The sequence below is a fragment of the Chrysemys picta genome, chromosome 3, assembly GCF_011386835.1.
Source record: "Chrysemys picta bellii isolate R12L10 chromosome 3, ASM1138683v2, whole genome shotgun sequence".
Lineage (NCBI taxonomy): Eukaryota > Metazoa > Chordata > Testudines > Emydidae > Chrysemys > Chrysemys picta.
This window is the reverse complement of record NC_088793.1, coordinates 117,174,468-117,191,607: the sequence shown is the minus strand read 5'-3', so window position 1 is coordinate 117,191,607 and position 17,140 is coordinate 117,174,468. Positions and strand designations below refer to the sequence as shown.

Here is a 17,140-nt window from a genome sequence, read left to right as displayed (position 1 = left end):
GGACGTATGGTAACCCTAGTGCTGGGCCTCAGATGACAGGGACAGGAGCCGAGCATGCCAGGAAGGGGAGGAGGGGCTCCGGTTCACTCGGTCCCTGTCCCCAGCAGCAGGGCTCGGGCAGGGGGTGGCCCACAGCCACCTCAGCTGCTGGGGACAGGGGCCAAACGATCTGGAAACATGGCGGGGGGCAGAGGAGGCTCGTAAGGCCCCTGTCCCTGACTCCCTGGAAGCTGAACCCAGGAAGGGAGTGGGCCGCCACTGCCTCCCATCCAGGGTCTCTCAGGCAGAAGCGGATCCATCCCGCACCCCACCTGGCTGCCAGGGAAAGCAACGAACATGCCGGGGGGAGGCGCAGGAGGAGAAGGATACATTCCCCCTACCCAGGTAATGTGGGGCAGGGAAAGCATGGCAGTGCAGGGTGAGGGGAGTGTCACTGGGCAGAGGAGATATATGGGGTGGTCACGTGTCCTCCCCTTTCGATTGTGCCTCCGCAGTAGGGGGAGGCCTTAGTCGTCTAGTAAGAAACATTTCCTATCCCAGAGAACTTGCAATAGGACTCCGATCTCAACTGAGGCTTCTGGAGGCTACTACAGTCATAATAATGAAACTGACTTATTGGTGAATCTTGAGGCCTCACTTTACATCAGTGGACCTTTTGAGGTGTGCTCATCTCTACTTTGTGCCCCACCTAATGCCACATGACTGAGTTTCTACATGGATAGAGTGCATAATAACTAAGCATAAGATGAACATTGAATCTATCTCCCCTTGTAAGTATTCTCACACTTCTTATCAAACTGTCTGTACTGGGCTATCTTGATTATCACTTCAAAAGTTTTTTTTCTCTTACTTAATTGGCCTCTCAGAGTTGGTAAGACAACTCCCACCTGTTTATGCTCTCTGTATGTGTGTATATATATATCTCCTCAATATTTATTCCACTCTGTATGCATCCGAAGAAGTGGGCTGTAGTCCACGAAAGCTTATGCTCTAATAAATTTGTTAGTCTCTAAGGTGCCACAAGTACTCCTGTTCTTTAAGCATAAGATCTGTCAGTTCTAGCTACAGCATTTGCTGTTAAGGCCTACTTTTTTGGGGAGGGGCGGAGGGGAAGAATCTTTCATCTTACAGTCTGCTGGCACCAGCTTTAATTAAAGGAACCTAGACACTAATCATTACTGCTGATGCTATCTCAAAGTAAGTGATATACTGAATACAACCAAAGAGACTGGAACTCACACAACACATACAGCGAGAGTCACTGAATATTTAAAAAAAAAAAAAAAAAAAAAAATCAAGCCTCAGTTAAAAAGCTAGAAGACTAAGTATATTAATGCAAGAAACAGTATAGTAAACAATATGAAAAAACAATGAACTGTAAAAAAAATAGTGTAACACAGATGTTTCACAGTTGCATGTTTCCCTAGTAGTAAAAAAGACAATAAAAGGTGACCAAATCTGCCCTGTGTAGCATGACACCTATACATGAGTTAATTAGTAAGAGGCCAATTTCAAAAACCTGTGCAGTTGATCTAAGCTCTTTAGGGCAAGTATACTCTGAATAACTCACCTCAAAACTCTTAATTTCTTTTGTTTCAGAGTCACATCATCCAGGAAACTGAAATAAACCTTTTCTTTGAAAAAAATCAGTCATACTATGATTTTCAGAGTGAAACTTGCTGTTTACATTTGTTTTTCAAAAGGCAAGTAGCTCAGCAGGATTAAGGCTTTTCATTGTGTATTTAAGTTATTTTACAATCATTATGGTAGTTTTTCCATACGGTGTCAAACTACCGTATTAGGATTTTTGCTAAACTTTTGGTATAGAGAAGCATCTGAAGAAAAATTACTGAAAGTATGTATTGAGTGTTTATACCACATTCATCGCCATCGTATCTAGGGTCTTGATTCTAGAAATACTAACACATTTGCGTGGCTTTACTCCAGTGAGTAATGTCAATGAGGCTTCATGTAAGCGCAAACAACCATCCACCTTTGTGGATCCAACTGCAGGATCAGGCCCTGGGTGGCTGCAATGATACTGATATTTCATTATTCCCACCACTTCGCCTCAAACTTGATTATACAGATGGCCTATTGAACATGGATCAGGAACACAAGAAAAACAGTGTATGATTGCCACTTAAGGACAAAGCTAAACTACATTTTTATTGCTGCTGAACATAAAACAAATGAATTCTGTTCATCCAGCAAGGAAGATACAAGTCAAATAGAGACTGTTGTGTACTTTATTGCAAATTAAGTGCACTGCTCACACTCCTGGCAAGTTGCCAATGCAGCCCTTGTGCTGCAAAGTTTATCCACCAAAAGAGATGAGAATGGCATCCTAATTGTGGCCGGGGAGAGGCCACACATCACATGTTAGATACTCCTCATACTATAAAATCCTAAGGAGAAAAGAGAATGCAACTTAGGGTGCTCATTACACAACTGGTTGCTTTCTCCACTTCCTTTCAGCCTTACACTATAAAAAGTGGAGGTCTGGGTACTCTTATCTTAGGGAAGAATATTTTCCTCTTGGAACTAGGTGAAACTAGCTGCATTTGATTGAAGTGCTAGACTCCATTTTAGATCATGTGAGTGCTACTGTTCTACCTTCACACAGCTCTTTCTAGTGGTGGGAATGCAATGCCATTAGCCATAAAGCATGGAAAAGTGGAGAGGACTCATTGACTGGATCAAAATAGAGCAACTATGAGACTATAAAGTTAGTTCCCAGCTTCTGTGGAGCATAGTCCAAAGTAGAACAACTTAATCTCAAATGAACTAATAAATGGTAAAACTGCCCTTTAAGGTAAGATGACCCTGTAAAGCTTCTACCAGAATTTTAGTTATTTTATTGGGTTTTAAATTAAAGTATCCTGTTTTTGATACCTGCACTGGATTCCCTTTCTTGTCTCTTTCTCCCATTCTATTCTCTCATTCTGTGATGTGATATACCTCTTTGATCATTCTGGTTATTTAGTTTTGGGGTTTTTTTAAGTTACTCAAACATTATTACTGAGCCATAATCCTCCCTTATACAGCTCTCTATAAAAGAATGAGATTTAGCAAATAACTTTAAAAAATAAGCTCACAGCTTCCTGGTGAAATTCTTCACTTGTTCCTTTGCTGATGTACACCCACTTTTGCACCATTTTCTATCCCATAAGTGAACAATCTTTTATATCCCCTGATTAATATAACAAGGTCCAACCAGATGGCAAAGGTAGGGGAAATGGTGGGGGGGGAATGGTGGTGCTAAAGCAAAGGGGGAGCTCCCACTCCTCCTATCGTGTTTTGTGATCATTCCTTCTCTTTTCAAGTCTACTTTCATCATTGGGCCCAGTTTCTCCAGAAAGAAGTATTGCTGCCCTCTTTTACTCCCAACAGGGCTCTCTCTCCCCACCTCTCCTGTTGTCCTGTGCCTCACTAGCTCCTTCCCAGTCCCAAACCCAGCTCCAGAGACAGGAGAAGTAATGCCGTTAGATACTCGTACTGCTTAGTATGTCAGCGCTGCACAGTCTGGAGAAGAGAAGCACCAGCATCTATAGTCACTCCCTCATGTAGCAGCTTACACCAGACACCCATTTGATTTTTCACTGATCCAAATCTGATGGCTTTGGTAGAACACAGACATAAAAACGGTCAAGAGCCCTGGCATAGGGGGACAGTATGAGGGGGGTATATGGTTCATGGTCTCAATGTAGAAGTTCTGCAGTGTGTAGATGTAAGGCTATGTTTTTAATTTGGGTAAGGAAACAGAGGCAGAGCTAAGTTTGTTTGGGGTAACTTAATTTTGTATTTCCCTGTGGTAATTTGAAATGGTTGGGTTTGTTAAAGTGTAACTTTAACCTATAATTCCCTTCTCTCTCAAGTTTTTAGGGACTTCTTTGTTCTTATTAGGATTTTTTTCTGGTGTTTATGGATGCAAAGGCAAAAATCTTATTCCAGCATGAAAATATTGCCTTGATATTTCATTAGCATGTTTCTATGTTTGGCAACACAATATACATTTTTGGTCTAAAAAGTCCAATTAAATTTTCATCTACAGCCTACCCCCAAGTTCTACTATTTGAAGCCCTATACTTTTAGTCTGTTCCTGGGCATATTTTATGTACCTGTAGAGGAGTCACTCACCAGCCAGCATATCCACTTGTAGCTGGTTTAGCATGCAGGCTTTCTTCCAGGGGCACTCCCTACTAATAGTCACTCTAGCTCTACTGCTGGTCCACTTCTCTCTGTGATTCAACCCTCCAGCCAGGTCACACACAGCTTCACCTCTCATAGGGTAGTAATATCCCAAATAAGCAACATCCAACATAATACTAGTCATTCATACAGTCTTCTACCCCTTTTGAGCTATTCCTTAATCCCCCTCTTCTTTCAGAGGGGCAAGTTCCTGGGTTTCTCCTTAGCAGGATTCAACCTCCACCCCCAAACAAAACCTAAGTTACTACTGTCCACCCTGGGCTTGTGACTTTACTCCATTTGGATTCTCCCAAGTTCTCTGCTCCTCTTCTTGAACACTGACACACAAGGCTACCTCCTTGGAACCTTGCCCCTTTTCAGGTCCCACCATAGGGCTAGCTCCTCGTCCAGCAAGAGGGAACCCTACACCCCATCTCTCCTGGGTATCCATCCTCCTAGGTCTCTTGGCTTAGTCTGAATCCTCAACTCCAGTCTATTCCCAGGACTACCTGCCTGTGGAGCAGACATCTCTGAAGCCCACTTAGAAAGTCTCCTTCACCCCTACTACCTTTTCCTATCAGGGTCACTCCAAGTATTAACTCCCTCTTCAAGCTTCTTTCCCCATCTTAACTGAGCTCTCAGTCTTTTGTGCAAACTCTAAGTTAGGTCCAATCATTATCCAAGGTCCCCTGATCCCCAGCCAATTAGGATCCAGCCAAGAGGGTAGCTAGCTGATCCTCACAGGAAAGGCTAAGCCTGCCTTCCCTTAAAGGGCCAGCCAGCTTGTGACAAAACCCTGTCTATTAAGGTAGAAAATTGAAAGTATTTAGCTGTACCTTTAGATAAGTTAAGTTTTGTCATTTATGGGTAATGGAAAATGTGGCGTTCATGAAGCTTTGAGGGGAAAAATGTATTGACTTCAAAATTAATGCCAAATCTTACAAAAATCATCAAACACAGTGTTTCTCATTGAAGAAAACCACTATTGAAGTCTACATTTCTATGCAAAACTGTCTTTGACCTGAAAGCATGAACCCAAAAGTTCTATTAGCAGCATATTTAATTTAATTTTTTTTTCTTCACAGTTTGTTCTAAAGCCTTTCATACTACTGAGGTCAGACTAACAGGTCTATAATTGTCTTGATCACCTTTTTCCCCTTTCTTAAATATAGGTACAATGTTAGCTATTTTCCAGTCATACAGTACTACTTCTGGATAGAATTATTAAAAATCCTTGCTACTGAACTAGCAATCTCATATGCCAGTTATTTCAGTATTCTGGGATAGAAATTATCCAGGCCCCCTCATTTCAGCACATTAAGATCTTTAAATTTTTCTTCCACGTCACATGTGGTAATTTCCATTTCTAGTCCCTCATTTCCATCAGCCATTTTACCTTCATGCCCATGTTCCATATTATTATCTGTACTAAAACCTGAGGCAAAGTATTCATTGAGTTTTTGTGCCATGCCCAGATTATCTTTAGTCTCCTTCCCATCCGTACTGCATAGGGAACCTCATCCTTCCTTATTCACTTTTTATTTAATAAAAACTCTCTTATTATTGACTTTTAGCAATTCTCACTTTATTCCTACATTTTCCAAAATCCATTATTTCTTTGCTCATCAATCCCTTTTTTCCACAACCTATAGGATCTTTACTTACTTCTAACAACCTTTTTGCAGTGGTTATTCATCCAGCTGGGTCTGGAGCCTTTGGCTACAAACTGTTTCTCTTGCTTGGGATGCAAATTTCAGATAGTTTTTGTATAGTTGATTTGAAGAAATTCCAAGCCTTCTCTATATTTAGGTCCTTGAGCTCTTCAGTCCAACTAACTTTTTTAAACTAAGTTCCTTAATTTCCGAAAGTCTGCCCTTTTGAAATAAAAAAACATAGCTGATGATCTGGTTTTGATTATCCTTCCATTAATTTAAACTGAAGCAATTCACGATCACTTGATTCAAGGTTATTTCCTAAGACCAGCTCTTCTACAATGTCCTCAGTACTTAACAAAACCAACTCTAAAATTGCATCGCATCTTGTTGGTCGGGGCACTTTGATGAAAAAAACTGTCTATCACACCCAGGAACAATTGGGATCTACCACTATTAGTACCATTTATTCTCTAGTCTATATCTGGGAAATTAAAGTCTCTCATTATGACACAAATCCACATAGTATTTAGCGCTCTAATAATATTAAGGAGAGTATTTATTAATATTTTTCCAAAAATTCTTTAGCATAGGAACACACATGAAAAATTTCTGTTAGATAAATTTTGTTTAAACAAAACCAAATGACTCAGTCAAAACTGGGTTTTAAAAAAACAAACAAACAAGCCACAACCTTAATGACAACTTGATGACTGCAGAGGAACAAGCACCATTTATTTTTGGTCTTAATGAAATTCTTATTAAATATGACCACAGTTATAATCTTAGTCTGCCTGTGTACAAAACCCTCATTAAATGCGAATTTATGACACATTTCCAAAAACCTACTTCCTTTTTATAGAAGATTTTATAAACAATATCCCCTTTAACTATGAAATGTTATTAGTGTCTTACCCTTTACAATTACTTTGCTTTTCAGTACAGGGAAATTCATCCTTCATACACCAGCTGATGGAAATCCTAGCAGGAGAAAATAAAGCTAGATCAGGGGCACCAGAATATGGGGGGGTTGGGAGCAGGCTCTCTGGCCCCGCACTGCCTTCTGGCTTGGCTGGGGGAAGGGCCTCAGGGGGAAGGAGTGGAGCCTTGGGGGCGGGAAGCCCTGGCTCCCCCACTTTTGGGAAGGCTTCAGCACCCCTGAGGTAGAGTAAAAACATTTTTTTTTCATGGGACTCTGCAACTGAAAGCACAACTTTTGTTCTAAGACACAAAACTGGAAATAATATGCACATTTGAACAGTGAGGATAGTTAAGCATTGGAGCAGCTTACTGAGGGATGCGACAAATTCAATATCACGTGGAGGCTTTAACACTATATATATTTCTGAAAGGTAGGCTCTTGTTCAACCACAAGTGTGGCTAAAAGTAGAAGTCATTGGGTGATAATTGATGGCCTGTGTTATTTAGGAAGTCAGACTTCATGATTACAATAGTCCCTTGTGGCCTTAAAAATCTATGCATAGAATATATTTCAAACCTGCTTAGAGCAGTGGTTCCCAAACTTGTTCCGCCACTTGTGCAGGGAAAGCTCCTGGCGGGCCGGGCGGGTTTGTGTACCTGCCGCGTCCGCAGGTTGGGCTGATCGCGGCTCCCAGTGGCCGCGGTTTGCTGCTCCAGGCCAGTGGGAGCTGCTGGAAGCGGTGCGGGCCAAGGGACATACTGGCCGCCGCTTCCAGCAGCCCCCATTGGCCTGGAGCAGAACCTCGGCCACTGGGAGCCGCGATCAGCCGAACCTGCGGACGCGGCAGGTACACAAACCCGCCTGGCCCGCCAGGAGCTTTCCCTGCACAAGCGGCGGAACAAGTTTGGGAACCACTGGCTTAGAGGGTTCAAGGCTCTTGCAGTAGGTCTCTCACAATAATGTGGACCACTGATCGCTACATACAAACATTAGAAATCTGAATGTTTAGGCAGCATTTTGGCATTCAGCCCATGTGACATGATGAACAATTGCCACCATCTGTATTAATAGCTAGTGGCCAGATTTTCAAAATTATTTAGGCACTTAAACATGCCTCATGGGATTTTGAAAAGCACCTAAGTGGGTTAGCCACCTAGCACACACACACACACACACACACACACACACACACACACACACACACACACACACACACACACACACACACACACACACACACACACACATATATCTATCTGCTTGTATTACAAACTCACTTCCATATTTTTGAGCTGTGCTTAGATTCATGTATTTCAAGGCCAGAAGGGACTACTGTGAGGCCATAGGACTTCCCTGAATTAATTCCTGTTTGAACTAGAGCATCTCTTTTAGAAAAAACAACCAATCTCAATTTAAAAATTGCCAGTGATGGAGAATCCACCAGAGCCTTTGGTAAAATGTTTCAATGGTTAATTACACTCACTGTGAAAAATTTGTATTATACTTCCTGTCTGAATTTGTCTAGCTTCAGTTTCCAGCCATAAAGAGAGCTTAAGAATGATATATTTAAAAACTCTGTATATTAGTTTTTCAGGGAGAAATTTGGAGCACAGGCCCTGCCCCACTGAAGTCAGTAGCAACATTCCCCTGAATTTAAATAATTGCAGCACTGAACTCCTAGTGAGACATTAAAGTGCTTTGAACAATGCTTTTGGACACTTCTGCAGTATCTGTGTAAACATACCAAATAAATGTTACAATAGGTCATCATGTCAGTCACTGATATGAAGGCAAAACTGATATTTTTCACTGACCCACCTTTGTCTTTTATGAGTTTATACATTGAACCTGAAAGGTTCCCAAGAGGAAATCCTGTTATGTCCTTATTTCCGTCTCAATTTTCCCCCATTAGAAAAGACATCTTTTACTTCCAAATACCTCCCTGTACCATGTAAACATGGGTGTAGGTCTCTATCTTTCATGAAGTAACTGTTTTAAAAGATAGCATAAGTCCTGCTGATTTTAATCTTTGCATAATTATTGTGGTTAGCGTGAGAGTGTTAAACTTCACTGTTCATAATTTGATTTCCCACTTAAGAACATAAGTACATAAGAACTGCCATACTGAGTCAGACCAATTTAACCCAGTACCTTGTCTCCAACAGTGGCCAGTAGCCAAGCTTCAGGGGGAGTTTTGGAGAGAACCACCCCTTTCTTTCCCTCCCAGTTTCTGGCAGTCAGAGGTTTAGGGTCTCTTTGAGCATGGGATTATACCCCTGACCATCTTGGCTAATGGCCATTGATGGATGTATCCTCTCTGAAATTATTCTTTTTTTAATCCAGTTACACTTTTGGCCATCAAACATCCTATGGCAATGAGTTCCACAAGTTCAATTGTGAATTGTGTGAAAAAAGTATTTCCTCTTGTTTGTATTAAACCAGCTGCCTATAAGTTTCATCGAGTGACCCCTGGCTTTTGTATTGTGGGAAAGGGTAAATAACACTTCTCTATTCCTTTATCTATTTGGATTGTAAATCTGAATTTCCTAAAATGCTCACCCACATACCCCGAGAGAACCTGCTGCAATACAGAAATAAAACTTCCTCCAACTGCACATCCCTGGTTGTCACCTAACACCCCACACTGGAACCCATACTTGATGGGGACCCCATCCTGAAATAAATCTTTCCTGAACCACTTCTGGCTTTAAAACAATCCTCCAGCGTCTCCAAGTTCATTGTCAGAAGCAAGCTGCCCACACACCAACTCAAAGTGTCAGCCCCGGTGGCTGACAGTCAGAGTCCTGCCACCCAGGGATGACAGCTGGAGCCACACCATCCAAGGCTCACAGCTGGAGCTGGGCGGCAGGGTTCTGGGTATCAGCCCTGGGTGGTAGGGCTCCGACTGTCAGTGCCACACAGTACCCTAGACTGACAGTTAAATTGGTGCAAACACTCATGATGAGGACGAGCACCGCCAACAGAAGGAACTAGTGTGGACATGAAAAACCAATTTAATTATGTCAGTGGCTGTACATTGATGTAACTTAACTCGACTTAGTTTTGTAGTGTAGACTTGCCCTGAGTAAGTTTCCCAGACCTGAAGAAGAGCTCTGTGTGGCTTGAAAGCTTCTCTCTCTCACCATCCGAAGTTGGTCCAATTAAAGATATTTACTTCACCCACCTTGTCTCTCTAAGTACACGTCTACCCCGATATAACGTGACCCGATATAACACAAATTCGGATATAACACGGTAAAGCAGTGCTCCGGGGGGGCGAGGCTGCGCACTCCGGCGGATCAAAGCAAGTTCGATATAACGCGATTTCACCTATAACGCGGTAAGATTTTTTGGCTCCCGAGGACAGTGTTATATCGAGGTAGAGGTGTATTGTCTTGGCATTCAGCCCCAATGCAATAAACATCAGAAAGGCATACACCTCAATAGGATAAGAAAAAAAAAAAAAAACCTCCTGTGTGCCTCCAAGTCAGGGGGGCAGAAGGTGGATCAGAATCTCAGGTGCTGAATGCTGGTGTCAGGAAAACGCTGAAACGTGCTTGTGTGTTCAAGAGAAGTAAGGTGGTTGTTAGCAGGAGTTTTCTCCCTTTGTTGGTGGGTTTTTGCTCTTTTTACTTCTCAGGTTTTGTACTGTTCAGGCCTCTTTAACTCCTTCAATATTCTCCTCCCTAACTATCCCAGGCCTCAGGAGAGAGAAATGCCTCTTCCTCAAAGAGCTTCGGTGCCCAGACTGCAGCTCTGTACTGTATTTTTAACCTACTGGTGAGCTTGTTACAGGTCCCCCTCTGTGCCTGATCCACACAGGATATGAATCTCTTACAGACCTAGTTACAAAGCTTTAGGTCAAACTATAACATCTCATTAGGGTTTTAGCACTGGAGTTCCCCATTTCAAACACAGTGTGTCAGACAAGATGGCAGCAGTTACATAAGCGAGGGCTCATCCAGGATTAAAGCTGCTGTTGCCTCAGACACCCCAGTTCCTAGACACCCCAGTCCTTATTTGAGGGCCCGGGGAACTGCTTTGTGAAATCAATGGAAAACTTCTTTACCATTTCAATATGCCTAGGGCAGACTGCTGTCTTGATGGAGAAGCTAAGAGCCATCCAGACACAGAAATGTTAAGATATTTACGGGGGTTACTTAACAGCAATTATATTTGATACTAATTATTTGAGTTGGTTTGGAATATTTTGACAGACTCAATTTTTGAAAACAAATGAAGATTTGTGTAGAATGTTTCCCTTGTTTTTCTGACCAGCACTATATATAATCCACTGCTTCCATTGACTGGTCACATTCTATCTAATTAACTCTTATGTGGGACCTCCAGGATTTCTACACTACTGAAGTCAACACTGGTGACTGAGCCCTTCTACCACTCCTAACTCTGGGTGAAATCCACCTTAATGCCCTCCACGTAACTTGTGCATCTCTTTAGACCTACCTGGAGGGCTCCACACTACCAGCACAGGATAGACCAGTATGAAAGAGGCTGTTGGACCTTAACTACATGGATCCAGTCACCCAATTACTCCCCAGAAGGGACAGCTTTGACCTGCCCATAAACTGAAAAGTGAATTCACCCCAAATTTCCTTCCTATAGAGTTTCCTAGATGGACTCTAACTACTCAGGCCTTCTGAGGGAAGGGATGAATCTCACCCTCTTTGCCTATATAAAAAGCCTGTTGAATAACACTTACTTCTCTGATAGAAAAGGGAAAGAACAGGACTGGATCTTGATATGCTGGAAAATCCATAATAGATGTAGAGATTGGTATGTGGGTGTGCACTAGTTTGCTCTCAGCCCCCCTCCCAGCCCCTACCTTCAAAACTGGATACGCTTTATTCTGCCACAATGTTGCTATGTTATATCAAAGATATAAAAAGGGCTTCTGACATCACATGGCTAATCATGGCTTCCTGGTGAATAGGACCTGGCCTTTACACCCTACCCTGAATGTGCTATTGACTTGCTGATAGGAAGCCCTGTTGCGATAACATAGGAATGAATGATTCAGCAGTCACAGGAAAGGGATTCATAGCTGCCAATCCATCCATTTCTATGCAGCCCGAGCTGCCTTCACATTAGGGCGGGGTCCAGCATTGTTTTGTATTTAAATCTTTTCCTTTTTTTCAAATGTCACATTTTCCACACAGTCAGTATTTAAAAAAAAAACCCAATCCAACTGCACAGTGGGAAGTCTGAAAGCATTAACTGCCTCTCAGCTGTGATAGCCACTAAATACACAAAGACAAAGTGCTGTATTTGGAATGTCAAGACAATTTATAAAATTAGTCTTAGAAAGTTTGTGGGCTTCAGTTACTGTCATTTTGGCCTACTGCAGAACTGTCACAGCCTCTAGGATGATCTAAACACAGTCCTACATAAGCACAAACCAAAATCCTTAATTTATTTTACTTTAGATATGTTTTTTTAAAAAGAAGCTTTCTTTAGATTTGCCAAAAGGGACACCTATCCAAGGCTCTATGTAGTCCTGCTGTAAATTATGGAAACAAAGTTAAAAAGCCAGCAGAACACAGGAATATAATTTTGTCAACGAGATTCCATTCCATTTGCTAATAAATGGTTTCTGAATGAGTGCAGCACACTGTAAAATGCTTAACATGGCTATGAAAATATTTTTGCTATATTTGGGCAATGCACAATTAGCACAGGGTTTTTTTTACCCTTATCTGAATTTAGTAGAAAGAAATGGAATGCTCTGCTCCTGACTTGAGAACCCATTCAAAATTAAAGTGTATGCTATACAATTAGCTGTTAAATGATAGTATATGGCAGGCTGAGCACCTGTCCATTTTAGAATATAAGCCCTCTAAGCTAGCAACTGGTTTAAAAATGACTATTGCTAGAAAAGTGTGATTGCTGCAAAACCCAGACTTGGCCTAAGTGTGTTATAAAATAAATAGTTTATGACCTAGGAACTTATGAATTGCCATACTGGATCAGACCAGTTGTCTGTCTAGTGTTTGCCAATGGCCAGTATCTCCCTGCATCTTTCACACACAAAAAATACATTCACTACTGTATTCAGTTTTCTAAAAACCTCACACATTGAAAAGTTCCTAAAATTGGGTTCAAAGTGGCCTATTTTTGCTAATTAAATCAATGAAAAGCTCCTTTCCATGTCTGTTCACAGAAAGGATTGCCCTCTTGATGAAGAAGCTCAGTCTTTCTATTAACTTGTTTTGGGCTGCATTCCCATTTTTTGGAGGGCTTGAATAATCTCTTGTATCTGGTAATGTAACCAGACTGTCTTTTTCTTGATTTCTAACTTCCTTTGCTGTTTAGGGGCATATATGCTTTCTGTGACTCTGTTGTTATACTTAAAATCATTTGATTCAGTGTGGAGTCTATTTAACTTACTCACTTTTTAATTTAGGGTCCTTTTGACTAATTTCCTTATCTTTTTATGAAGGGAGGGGGTAGAATTGAGGATACTGCAGAGGTGCTAGAACCCTGCATAAAGATGCAGAGTAATTTCCACTGGCTTATACAAGCAAGGGGATGTGGCAGATTGAAGTCTCTGAGGTACAAGGAACTAGAGTCTGGCAGAGACCGAGGAGCTCATGCAGGGGAAAAATCTAGGAACAGCCGTACTTGGGGAGAGAGCGTAGGCTGATTATATTTTGTTATTTATGATAACAATGAAAGCAAATCACAAGTTCTGGGACCAGATTCTGACCATAAATAGCATCAGAGAATTCCCTGGTGGAAGGCTACTCTTTGCTGTGTAAAGCCGGTAAAGGTGGCTCTTAGGCCAGCTACCCCAGTGTAGGGAGTATGCCAACGTAGGGAGAGAGCATTTCAATATGCAGTGTGGCAGTGCAAAGCTCTGCTCCACCATGCCACCTCTTCACTGATAAAAGTTACAGCAACCCGTGGGCTGCTCTAAATCATGTTGGTCTGGGGCTGAATCAGAGTGCCATTATCCCTTCCTAGCCCCCTGTGCTGAGCAGAGCTCAGCCACCGGAAAGAATTTGACTCATATATCCAAATAAGTCTGAATTTCCAACAGTATGACCTCCAGGGAAGATATGACCAGCTTCAGAAAGCATCATTTTAATTTAGTTTGGGCTTTCTGTCATGATCTCCACAGGGACTGTGCTTGGGGTCATTCATATAGTCTCACATCCCATCATAGACTTGCTTCTCCCCTGCCCTGTGCTTTGGATAGTCGTTTACACCTGTACAAAATGGATGTAAATGCTAGCAGATTAGAATAGAAAAGATTTTGCACTCACTCTAGACAGGTGTAAATGGTTACTCAAGGTGTGAGGCAGTAAACGATCAGGCCTTCCGTCTCCATTTTAATCTGGCAAAACTCATCCCTGATAGACCCTGGTATAATTTCAAAACTGCTCCCATGTGAAATTAGGGCTGGGGTTGCCAAATCTATTTGCACAAGGGAAGAGTTTACAATCAGTTTATTTGTATTCGTTCAACACCCTCACTCCTGGACACTAGGTGGCAGTACTAGCACTGTCACACAACACCACCAAACACCAACCCAGCTTAACTCCGTCTGATGGGAAGAAAAAGCTCTGTTGCTAAAACAGCTCTTAAAATTTGATAGTGCTTACGATAATTGGAGCCTTGCAATAAAGGGGCACACAAATGCAGCCCTGGTGAGTCATTTACGTGCTTTATACATTTTTTAATAGGAAACCCTATTTTTGCTCCTCACACACTCTAATTACAGAGGGAGTGGGGTATGGACTGGAAGTACAGCAGTGTTTTAATGGCCCTAATGATGTAGTAACACTTGAGTTAGTATTGAAATATGGTTGTGAATTGTTAGAGTACTGTACCATCCTTTCATAATCTCATGGTTGCAGGGTCTAGCCTCCCTTAGAAGCTGATTTTGGATCTGTTGAAGCCTGTCAGTTGCATTCCTCAGATTGCCTGGAGTGGGTTTGAGTATGCTGCCTATGCAGGGACCAATGCTTAAAGTACTCTGAAAAAAGTGTAAGTGGGGTCTATCATCACGTGCCCAACCCCCAAATCAGTCCTGTCCCCCCAGCTCCCATCAATTCTGCCCCCTCCAGTCCCCATCAGTTCTCCCCCACTCCTAGCCTCACCCTGATCCTCCTGCAGCTTCTGGGGTTCTTCACTCCCTTTCAGGCCTGGTGAGAGGACTGCAGTGAGATCCCTTCTCCTCCTTCCCAGAGTAGGTGTTGTAGGGAGGACAGGGGAGAGCACAGGAACTGTCTCCATTACTCGCAGGAGGGAGGAGGAGGTGGAGTTGCCCTGAGCTGCTATGCTCTTTCTGCCCCTTCCTCCCCATCCCCTTCTGGGAGAATGGTGAGAGCTCCTGAGGGGAGGGGGCTCTGCCTGGTTCCTGCAGTAGCTCTAATTGTCCATTCTTCCCCAGGAGGCAGACAGGTGGGGAAAGCAGCCAATGAGAAGGGATTTTCCCCAGGCCGTGCTCCTCCTCAGTGACCTGGCTTGCTATTTAGAAATTGTATTTCCTGGATCTGTGACCCATTACTACCTGGCACACTTTAAGCATTGGCTGGAACAGAGAAGAAAAGAATCTGCGAATCAATCCCAGGACTTTCACATGACCATGAAGGCTGTTACCGCAGGGCGACTGCCATGGCCCTTGACTTCCATATCTTGGCCATACCCTAGTTCTGATGAATGTAGGTATGTATGGAAACTAGTATTAGTGTCTCTTCTGTGTACTTCAACTTTAAATTTCTAGCAGCCTGCTGTCTGCTGGAGGCAGCTGCCATTTTGAATTCCATTTCAGATGCAGCCCATTACTGGAGAGATACACATGACGCTTTCTCATGTTCTCTTATTTTGATGCTTTCCCATTAATCCAGAATAAGTCATTTGGACTGAACTACATGGTTGTTCTTTTTATATGGCACATTACATTTCTTAGATTCTATTTTGTTCCATTGCCATGCACAATTTATCTTTCTGTTTATTCTTCAATCAATATCAATGAGGGTAAGATGGTTATTCAGTTGTCATACAACTTCCTATCTGGACCCTCTCATTGTGTGTGGTTTTGTAACTTATTGGAGAGCTACTGAGGCTCAGATACTGCCAAGGATGTGAATTTATCTGTTTGCTAAAGGTCATCTACCATATCCTGTTTAAAGAAAACGCTTGATAATTAAAAGTGTATTTATTATAACCAAAAAGTTTAATTAATATTCATCCAGACTCTAAACATTCTTGCTGACCTGGTGAAGATGAGCAATAATGGTCCAGCTTCAGCACTGTCTTTGAACAATTACAAATATTTTTTAATAAATGTAATTGTCTTATCTAGTCACCTTGTGGCTCTGAGGCTGTTTTTTTATACATTTACACTTCTTTCGGGAAGCTCTTTCCATTTTTCTCTTGCTGGACACTTTATCTGATTTTGACATTATCTTGAACATATCCTCTGTGTTTAGACTTTAGTTAGGGGGTCAGTCTTTGCATTTGTTAAAGTCGATCAGTCTTCAGTTTTTTTTCCCTGAACAAGAATTAAAAATTCATACCCCTGAGTAGCATAGTGAAGCCGACCTAAGTCCCAGTGGAATTAGCACTAGGTTAACAGAAAAATTCTTCCATTGACCTAGCTACCACCTCTCAGGGACATGGATTATCTATGCTCATGGGAGAACCCCTACCATTAGCATAGGTAGTGTCTACTCTATACTGAAGCACTACAGCAGTGCAACTGCAGCGTTCCAAGTGTAGACAAGTCATGTTAGCATTGTTAGCATTTTTTGGCACACAGGAATACCCCATCACAGGGGTGCCAAAACAGTCCAACGCAGGGACTGGTGGGACAAAGGACCAAGACCCCTGCTAGCAACGAAAGGAGACGTGTTGCAGCCAGCAGGATGGAGATGCCTCCAAGAGGAGATGTCCAACAATCAGAGAAAGCAGGCAGCAGAGTGTGATAGGTCAGCCAGTTACCTACTGGCCCTGGAGACAGGCACTCCTGTTAGGATCCCACCATTAGAGAGACACCAGAAGGACTAAAGGAGTCATGAGGGGTGTAATGGCACCCAGCGCATATGAGATGACCTCACAGGAGGGACAAGTGATCTGAAGGAACAGGAGACATTTATGAGCCAACAGCCACAACACCCAGAGAAAGCCTACAGAGATCATCACAGAATGGAGAGATGGAGAACCATCCAGAGGCCAACCCCACAGGGAGGGAGGAGACTCCAGAGAGAGATAGTTTGTTAGACTCAGAGAGGTGACGGGGAGACAGAGATAAGTCACGCCCAGTGCGGTGGACCTTTGAAGATACCAAACTATCTCAAAACCTATGTAGCCAGCTGAGTCCATGATCAAGATAAGATTCCAACTTGGATAT

General features: G+C 42.4%; 1 long non-coding RNA gene across 1 annotated transcript; it reads left to right on the top strand.

Annotated features, from left to right (window-relative positions):
* Nucleotides 1-2,569: 2,569 nt before the first annotated feature.
* Nucleotides 2,570-16,033, top strand: LOC135982048 (uncharacterized). The gene is made up of 3 exons (XR_010599253.1): nt 2,570-2,815; nt 14,643-14,772; nt 15,179-16,033. It is a non-coding gene; the product is annotated as an uncharacterized LOC135982048 (long non-coding RNA).
* Nucleotides 16,034-17,140: the final 1,107 nt, after the last annotated feature.